Here is a 10,091-nt window from a genome sequence, read left to right as displayed (position 1 = left end):
ATGGTCACTGAAAACACTTTTTAGACTTTAGGTTGGTACTTCTTCTGTTGTACAATTCTTCTTTACAATGTAAATGGTGAAGCAACGCTGTGCCCAGCAGTTCACGTATGGTACTGCAGCAAAAATTAAGCAGAAAGCGGCCGTCGTCCTGATTTTATCATGAATTTAGAACATTAAATGGCACATCGACACAAACATTATTAATTATGTTACTAATCATTTTTGCATTTTTGCATATGCTACACACATTGTGGTTGGTGTTAATCTTGAGATGGTCTATATTTTTAATTCTATTTTTTCTTTTGCCTCCCCTGGCAAGAATCTCAAACTCTGCATATGACCTACAGGCATGTCTGGAGCTTCGGGATAACTCTCGTTGTGACACAACTTAGAAATGTTTGATTCCAACAAACAGCTCTGTTACACTTGTAAGCTCACACTCACTCCCCCTGTTTACTTTTATTTTCATTGCCAGAGCAATGGGGTTTCTCTTGTAGAATCATAACATAATCAAATCGCTAGAGCGGACTAGGGCTCATCTGTAATTGGTCGCATTTACTGGTTCAATAAACAGGAAGAGATTGAAATTCTAATGTAGCTATGGTTGTGATTTACAGTCCGCATAAACAGGACTGAATCGAAACATAACCTAACGCTAGAGCGGACAAGGGCTCATCTGTGAACATTCACATTTACAGACCTTAGAGTCGCTGTTAGCTTACTAATAAACTGGAAGAGATTTGTCACCTTTATACTAAGTATTGACGAGGCCACTGTTAGTGAGGCCCAAAGCCAAGGCAGGCTGACTTGATAATACTGTATCATGTTTTTCTGCAGTCAGTGCCTTCTCCCCGCCCTTCTCTCTCTGCTGCGTTTCAGGTGTTGTGAATCTGATCTATGGTTCACGGCTGAACCAGTCTGGGACACTCTGATGTTCTATCTCTCTATCCTGTTCTGTTGGTCCTTCTTTCCACTAACCCCAACCAGTCAAAGCAAATGACTGCCACCTCTGAACCTGGTTCTGCTGGAGATTTCTTCCTGTTAAAAGGGAGTTTTTTCTTCCCACTGTCGCTAAATGCTTGTTCATGTGGCTCTTGTTGGGTTTTTTCTTTCTTATTATAAATTTTATATTTTCATAAGCGCATTGAGATTACTTTGTTGTAAATTGCGCTACACAAATAAAGTTGAATTGAACTGTTCATACCCTCTCTCAGAAAGTCCTAATGCATCAGGGTTCATCATGCAAAAGTGGTGAATAAAATAATGAGACCTGTAGGTTAGATATTTGGAATGACCTTTACACACCAGTGAAGGTTAGATACTCATCGGCTCAAACTCCTCATGACAATTGTTTTCATTGTTCCTCAGCTGTGACCGAGTGCTGTAATGGAGCAGAGCTATAACTAAGCTCCAGGTAATAATCATTCCTGAATTAGCACAATTAAAGCTGCTTTAATTATTGATAAATGCAGACCTTTGTTCATTCATAATCATCTCAAGGAAATTCTCCTCATTTTCGGCCATGGAGAAAGCAGGTGCAGTAATCTGCACAGCCTGAAAACAGAGTTGTGTTGTGACTCAAAATATTAGTTTCCTCAACAATTATTTAGCTTGTTCTTGTAAAAACAGGTTTCCCCTATTTTCACTCTTTGCTACTGCTTCTGACACGCAGTAGCAAACAGTGCATGGCAGCAAAGAGTTTATTACGGTGAGACACAATCATAAACATGAACTTTGTATTCTGTATATTATTTTTCCATGCATTATATGCAGCTACTGTTGCACTTTATACCTTGTCAAAGATTAATTTGAAAATTATAATTTAAAACAAAATATTTACATGAACTACACTCAATCCTTTTCAGAACTTAATAAGTAATTGCACAGATAAGAAGGTGCATCCCTAAAGCCATTTGATTAACATCAATTCCAACAAAAGAGTGACTAAAATGTTGAAGTAAGGGATCCTTTACTCATGTTTACCTTTTGCTGTTATGGTCAAATATTTAGGCAAACCTGTCCATCTCCAATCCACAGGCTTTGTGCATGAGTTGTTGTAAAGATGTGGGTCTCAGACAGGTAGTGGACTGTTGGCACATCTACGTGGTAGTGCGATGGCAATCATCTGTCCTGTTTCTTTGTTTTTACTTCAAATGACTAAGGCTTTTGTGCTTGTTTGCTAACATGGATTATATCTCACTTTGTGTTGTGGTTTCAGCAGAGTTTCCAGGTCAAAGAAACTTCTGCTTTTACTGGTGATGATAGCATAGATATATGACTCCTAAGCCAATCACTGTTTATTGTCATCCAATGTCATTTGTTGCTTATGTCACACATGATAAGATCTAAACTTAGGTCGTTCTGCACATGCAGCAGACTGATTGCTGCATCCCACGTTTAGCACAGCAAGAGGAAACAACACCCAGCCTCAGCAGCTTCCTGCTGCATCTGTGTATCACAGAGCCATAATTAAATGCAATCACCATTATCTGCAAGGAGATCAGGATGATCAGATGCAGCAGAGTAAACACTCACTTCTGCTGTTACATGATGTTTGACGTCTTCATTTTCTGGCACATTATTGGTTTATGGCAAAGTGAGCTTTCAGCATGAGGATGAGTCCTTTAAAAATCAGAAAAACATACACAATCTTGGTCAATTATGACATTACAATGACCCTAATGCAGATGAATTTGCACTTTGAAGTCCAAGTGGAATATAGAAACTTCATACTTTAATAATAACAATAACAAATAATACAGAAATGATAACAAACACACTAATATTTAAAGCAGGACTCGTTGAGCTCACTAATATTACTTGTATAAATAGCAGTCAGAGAAAGCCTTATTGTTTCCGATAACACTTTACTTAAAGTTTGGTGTCATTATCTGTCATTAGCATGAATAAGGTGTCATTAAGCTGTCATTAAGTGTTGTTTGCTAAATTATGACACCTTTGGAGCTATGTTGGCATTTTTTGGGTTAGGTGGAGGGCAGAGTTGGGGTCTGTAATTGTAATTTAGAAAATCAATTGCTGTCAATTGTAATTGAGTTTGGATAATTGACTTTTAAATGCAATTGCCTTGAAAATTCTATAAAAATTGTCAATTTTACGCAAAAATGAAGAACCATGTTACGGTTCTATGTACAGTTCTACAGATATGTAGTAAACAGTTATTAAAATATGTTTCATATCTACCCTACCCTGACTCCCTCTTCCCTGTTCCCTTCCCCCTCACCTCGGTGTAACACTGCCCTCCCTTTTTATATTCTCTCTTTAATAAAGTGTTTCTTACCCTTCCTTAGGGAGGGCTGATGATGGTCACAATTATGCAATAAAATAAATTCATTTATTTAATTGCAATAACAAAACATGCATTGCTGTCTAAAAAAGATTGCACTTCTTGTAGTGTTGACCTTTGACAGCATGTGCAGACAAGAAAAAAAAAAAAAAAAAATGTTTCATATCAAGCTTTCCCACATTTTACCATTTTTAAAAAAATGAAATCGAGGGGTATACCAACATCAAAAAGGCTCAGACTCCCACACCAAAAATATTAAAACCTATTTTTTCATTGATTAGGAAGCCTAACAAGGTAACCAATAGATAGGAAAGAAATTAGATGATAAATATTTGTTTTTAGTGTATTATACAGCTGATTTAGGATCTGTTATCACAAGAAATGCTCAGAGAAAGCTAACACAAAAGGATTATTTATTCCATGGTCAGTAATTGTGATTAATTGTAATTGAACTTCAGTAATTGAGAACGGAATTGTAATTGACATTCTGAGGATAAAAAACAATTGTAATTTAATTGTTATTGGAAAAAAATGTTGTTCACTGTTCTCGTAATTGAATTGTAATTGAATATGGGTAATTGGAAATGTAGTTGTAACTGAAAAAATGTAATGTTGGTGATAGGGGTTATGGTAACAAAATTATGGACAGCCTTCATGACACCTTATTCATGCTAATGACAGGTGTCATGTCATAATAGTGAAAGCGTAATGTCAGTCTTTATGTATAAAACTTTAAGTAAAGTGTTACTTCGTTTCCTATACAGTATGTAAAGGTTTAGGAAACACAATATGCTCCTACAAACTATTGCCCTGTGACAGAGGGAGAGAGTTGTTCACTGTGGTAACCATCTGCAGAAACAATTCAACTGCTCTTACATGTGTCCATAAACATTGAACGAACATACATCCATTCTTGCATTTTCCTCCTTCAGACACACACCACACACACCCAGAGTCAGCAGTGTCCTTGCAACAACATACCACATATTTTTAGCGCTGACCCTGGAGCTTTTCCTTGTGTCGTGCAGTCCGACAGCTTTAGATAGAAGCTGTCATTTTGTATTCCCTCGTACATGCAGCAGCCCTGCAGGCGAGCGCCAACTACTCAGCTGTACACAGTTTCTGCTACACTGCACAGACATTTTCCCCGTGACAATGTTTTGCAAAAATGCAAGACAAGTAGTTTGAGCTGTCATGAAGCGTGTAAATATTTGGTTTCACAGGCAGAAGGTGAATTAATTTATATTTAGCAACACATTTAGGCTAGCATGGTAAGCTCACTGGCTGTGCTGCAGCACATGGCTGTGATGAACACAGTTTCTGAATACACCTTACATTGAAAAAAAAAAAAAAAAAAAGATTTGATATAATGTAATCAGTGACTTTTTATTAGATTTAATTTTTTTATTTTTGAAATTGGAATGTAATCCTATGGAAGCCTTTTTCCGCTGATAAAAAATAAAATAAAATCACCACGGCAAGTCATAATTATGAGATAGAAAATCATAATTATGAGTTAGAAAGTTATAGTTATGAGATAGAAACAGAGCATTTGCTGCTGTCTAGTTAATTTTTTAAATTTTTTTTTGCCTTCCCTGCACATGCTGTCGAAGGTCAACACTACATGAAGTGCAATTTTTTTATGACAACAAGGCATTGTTATTGCAATTAAATAAATGAATTTATTTTATTGCATAATTGTGACAATCACCAGCCCTCCCTAAGGAAGAGCAAAATACACTTTATTAAAGGGAGAATATAACAAGGGAGGGCAGTGTTACACCTAAGTGAGGGGGAAGGGAACAGGGAAGAGGGAGTCAGGGTTGGAAAACGGAAGGGGTGGGGCAAGTCGACTGTTGTCTACTTAATTCTTAATTACACAATAAAATTCATTCAAAACATATTTTGGCTGTTTATTCAGTTCTTATAATTTAACACATGGTACATAGTGTAGAAAATAGTGGAAGTACATAAATAAGTCTTTATCGCAAAATGATTGTAACATTATTATATGTTTTTATGCAACTTTACATAAAAGTAATTTTCTCTTATTGTGTCTTTCTTTCTTGTAATTATGACTTTCTTTCTCATAATTATGATTTTCTATTTCATGATTATGACTTTACTAAGTCATAACTATAACTTGCCCAATTGATTTTTCTCAAAATTGAATAAGAAGTAATTTGATGCATAAATATTCATATTGGAACATCTGAATGCAATTTACAAGCAAACCTCGAGAGCCATTTTTAGACACGACTTAATATTATCATGTCTCATTAAAAGAGGATCTTCCTTTGTTTTTACAAGTTAGCCCTAAAAGCTTCCAAATATTGTTATTAGAGGATCTGCGCTTAAGAAAACGTATGATTATACACTGTAAACCCAAACTTTCAAATTAATTAAATAGATTAAAGTCAGTGTAAAGCAAATTCAGCCATTTTCTTCTTCAAAACACATTAAATAGGTAATAAATGTATTACTTTAAAACATGTAAAAAGCCATTCAACCATTTAGGATTTAATTGTGGAGCTAGGTTTCACAAACTGTGTTTCAAATTTCTGTGTTCAGGATTTAATGTTTAAGTTAATCAACTTAAAAAAAATAAAGCAATCGTTAGCTTTTACTTTTTTTGAGTCCTGGTAAATTATTCGAGTTTACAGTGTGTTACAGAATCGTTTTAATGTGATAAGTGCTATTCAGCGCGGAGACGTTTCGTGAGCCCGGCCGTAGTTCATCCGAACTCGTTTTTTTTTTTGTATCCTTTTTTCCACCCATTCTTGGACTCCTCTAAAAGGACATACAGTATGTTATCAGTGTGACTGTACGTTATCAGAGGACCAACACATGGAGCCATAGATCTGGATCAGACAAAGACAACCTCGCCCTCTGCAGCATCAGATACAAATTCAGCGTGTACACAACTTAGAAAACAAGAACGCTGCTGCTTGTGTGTTTAAAAATCGTTCCCCACAGAAGTGCGAGCAACGCTGGGAGTGTAAAAAGTTAACTTATTAACTTTCTGTCATTGGTATGAACAAGGGTACGCTGGTAAACCATTAACTACCATTAACTGTTACAAAACGCACCTACACACACGTACAGAAGCTCTCAGAGTTACATGAGCATGACGTGTGAACTCAAGGTTTATCAGTACATTCTGTTTGATAAAATATACAAAGGTGAAAGTAAACATTATTATTATTAAAATCCTTTGCTAGATTTTTATGTTTATTTTTTATTTTTATGTTCATATGTTCATGAAAATCCCAAACGTGCCATTCAGAGAGTTCTAATAGGACTGAACTAAGCTCTCTCCTCTTCCTCATAAAATGTGAGAAAGTTTCTTTTTGTTTGAGATTTATGGTGAAAACTTGTAAAGATAAATATCCTGCTTCCTCAAAGGTCTGCAGCAGTGAATATGGAAGTGAGTCTGCAGTTCACTTCCAGATAATATGACGGATTGCGTTGCAGATTCTCTGTACCCACTGTAACCTTCTAATTTCCATCCAAAAACTACCCAATATTGATCATAAAAAAATCCCCTTTTTTTCACAGAATTGCTAAAAAGTTTGGTGCTGTTGAAATCAGAATGGTATTGAATTTTATTTATTTTATTTATTTTATTTATTTTATTTATTTTATTTATTTTATTTATTTTATTTATTATTATCATTTTTTTTTTATTTATTTAAAGTGTCTTTTTTAAGATAGATACTGTATATTGATAGACTTTGTGACCCTGAAAAGGAGCAGGTGGATAATGGATGGATCTTGAAATATGGATAAAGTTACACTTGAACTTAAGTGGGATGAAAATCCTCTTCAGCCTGTGTGAAAGTTGAGCAGTGTAACTGCTGTTCTACTTTATCACTGCAACTTGAAGCATTCTGTTCTTTTCTTATTGAAGCTATGTGGGCTACACAGTGCTATCAAAGGCAGGATCTTGATGTACATTACTGTTCTTGCTAAAGGAATTTCCTTTCTTACAAGGCGCCAGACAAGGAGGATTTCTAAAAAAACCATTCAGTCGAACGATCAGTTGTTGTTATGTCACAGACTCACAATGTGCACGGGATGTACGCTTTTGTCCTCACACATTATTAAAGAAAACAGTAATAAATGTCTATTCTTCCTGAGAACGACTAGAGCCTTGGTATCGGTTGCTTGTCATTGTAGATGACCATATAAAATGTGAACTTTTGTGTTTGTATATTACTTTACATTGCGATTACAAGTACTCACGTCATCGTAATTGAGTTGCTTTTATAGGTACTAGGAGTGTGACAATATCTCGATACGGCGATTAATCGCAATATTTTTTCGCACGATCAATTATCGATATGCTCGAGCTAAGTATCAATTGAAAAAATTATATATATTGGATTTAAGATTTATTTTAATTTCTGCTTTTTCACTAAAATGTGCAGGTACGTCTTCACAGAAATGTTGTCACTGTTGAAGGAAACAATATATTGTTTACTGGAGTATTGCACTATAATGGTGTCACTGGAAAGAAAGACAGTATTTTTTGTTTACATAAAGCACAATTGGAGATAGTTATTCGTTTACATTGGTGTGTTGACATTTATTTACAGAAATGTTGCACTGAAATAGTGTCACTGTTCATAGGACACTTTTTCATTTTATTGTCTTTCAGAGATATAAAATAAAAATTCTGTTTTTTCACTTAATTTTTTTTTTCTTGTTATGTCATAGATTATCGTAGATTGATTTCTGACCAATATATCAATAATCGTCATATCGTGAGATAATCGTTATCGTGACATTTGTATCGCATATCGTATTGTATTGTGAGGTACCCAGAGGTTCCCACCCCTAATAGGTACTGTACGTGTACTTTTTTAAGTATATTTCTAAATCAGTAATTTTACTTGTTCTTAGGTGTGTTTTCAAAGACGTAAAGTAATTAGTTACATTCCCACACCCAACCGTTACCGAGTAACTTATTAGTTTTTGTTTTAAATTGATCAACGGACATTGTGAAACTACAGAGACGGTTAGTCTCTGAGTTCTAGAATTCATAAATTTAGCTATACTTAGAGCAAAATTTTTTACTTTTGTTTTAAATAGAACTCATTGGTGTTATTTTATTTAAAAAAATAATTGTGCATTTTGACAAACCGTTTATTTATGCAGATGCCTTTGTGGAAAATACATTGAGTTCAAATTGTGCAAGATTTGGTCTCTTGCTTTTTAAGTTTATACATGAGATGTTTACTGTGTGTAAGGGAACCGTGGCAAGATTTATTACCAAAAATTAACGTGGGGCATGAACGTAAATTGAGTAGTATTTAATTGAGCTACTTTTTACTTGTACTCGAGTACAATTTCGATCAAGTAACAGTACTTCTACTTAAGTAGGATACATCAATACTCTTTACACCTCTGTCAGAATCCCATGACGACACAAGGAGAAATACCAAATACTGTTACAAAGAGAGATGATGTCATTATAATGATTTCCTAAACGATGGTTCAGGTCTAAAGATGGGATACAAATAACAGACTTTCTATAGATAATCAACAAATTAACCTCCAAACAGTTTAAACAATAATGGTTTTACCTTTAATCTGTTTCCAACGACATGTGGCTTACTTTAATCTACAAACAAATAATGTCATTACACCATCAAAGGAAACCAGACAAACCACCAGTGTTGACATCCATGTTTTACATGAACAGCTGAAGAGCAAATGTTGTCTCCCACTGCTGCCCTTGTATACCTTCACAGGCTCAGGCTGCCAGGTGGTAACGTGAGAGACACGACCTCCTGCAGTCCGTCAGGAAACCTAACTCCCATGGGTAAGTAAGCCAACATTACTACTAGCAAGAGAGCAAGAGAGCATGAGAGCATGAACAGAAATCCGGCCTGTCTCTGGAAGCCTTTGGCTGTGGACGGGCCTGATAAAAGTGTTAAATCTGCGGATCGCGACAGTGACGAGCAGCCAAAAGACCATCATTTCATGTTGAATAATGAGGATACAAAGACACATAGAAAATGACTGTTGCAATGAACTCATGCGAAGCCTGAACGTGGAAGATGGAACAAAGAGTGAAGGAAAGCAAGTCGCGAATCAGCAAATCAAACTGGAGCTCTGGCACATTCTCACTGAGCGAACCACTGGCCCGATTGCTTCGTTCAATGGACTCATTCTTATCAGCTTGGCGAGGAAACCAGGAGGAGGAGGAGGAGGAGGAGGAGGAGGTACGCTGTGGGTTTCTGCGTAGGTGACCCAGATAATTTATTCTAGAGCTATGCATGACAACAGGGGCGTCCCCCCCTCCTTCAGCTATCAGCTCCACTTCGTTATCAAGAGAGAAAACTGCCATGTTTGTCAGTTGCTAAAAAAAGCACATCATCAATATTTCATGTTCCGTCACTTTGGTTTCACATGAACTACTTCTCCTTATACTGGCATGAAACATTCACAAACTAAGCCTTGCTGCTAATGCACACATTTTAAAACTGTATTATTCTTACAGCAGAAGTGCAAAAACAGGTTGTTAGTGATGTTAAAGGAAAACATAGATTTAATCTATTGATTGAAATTGCACTCAAGCACACGTACAAGTAATTAGTAGCGCAATTAAATAGTACTCAGAGTTAAAGTTACAAGTTACTTTTACCCCCAACGTGTATTTTCCATTGTGTACAGTAAACATCTCATGTATAAACGTAAAAAGGAAGAGACCAAGTTTCATGAAAAAAAAAACCTCTATTTTAAAACAAAAAATAATAATTTACTCAGTAACGGTTGGGTG

General features: G+C 35.8%; 1 long non-coding RNA gene across 1 annotated transcript; it reads right to left on the bottom strand.

The window, feature by feature from the left end:
- Nucleotides 1-2,265: 2,265 nt before the first annotated feature.
- LOC114453899 (uncharacterized) lies at nt 2,266-4,421 on the bottom strand. The gene is made up of 3 exons (XR_003672486.1): nt 4,286-4,421; nt 2,536-2,622; nt 2,266-2,448 (listed from the first exon to the last, which is right to left on the bottom strand). It is a non-coding gene; the product is annotated as an uncharacterized LOC114453899 (long non-coding RNA).
- Nucleotides 4,422-10,091: the final 5,670 nt, after the last annotated feature.

This window comes from Gouania willdenowi, chromosome 20 (assembly GCF_900634775.1).
Source record: "Gouania willdenowi chromosome 20, fGouWil2.1, whole genome shotgun sequence".
NCBI lineage: Eukaryota > Metazoa > Chordata > Actinopteri > Blenniiformes > Gobiesocidae > Gouania > Gouania willdenowi.
Note: the sequence above shows the minus strand (reverse complement) of the source record. Positions and strands in the feature narration are given on the sequence as shown.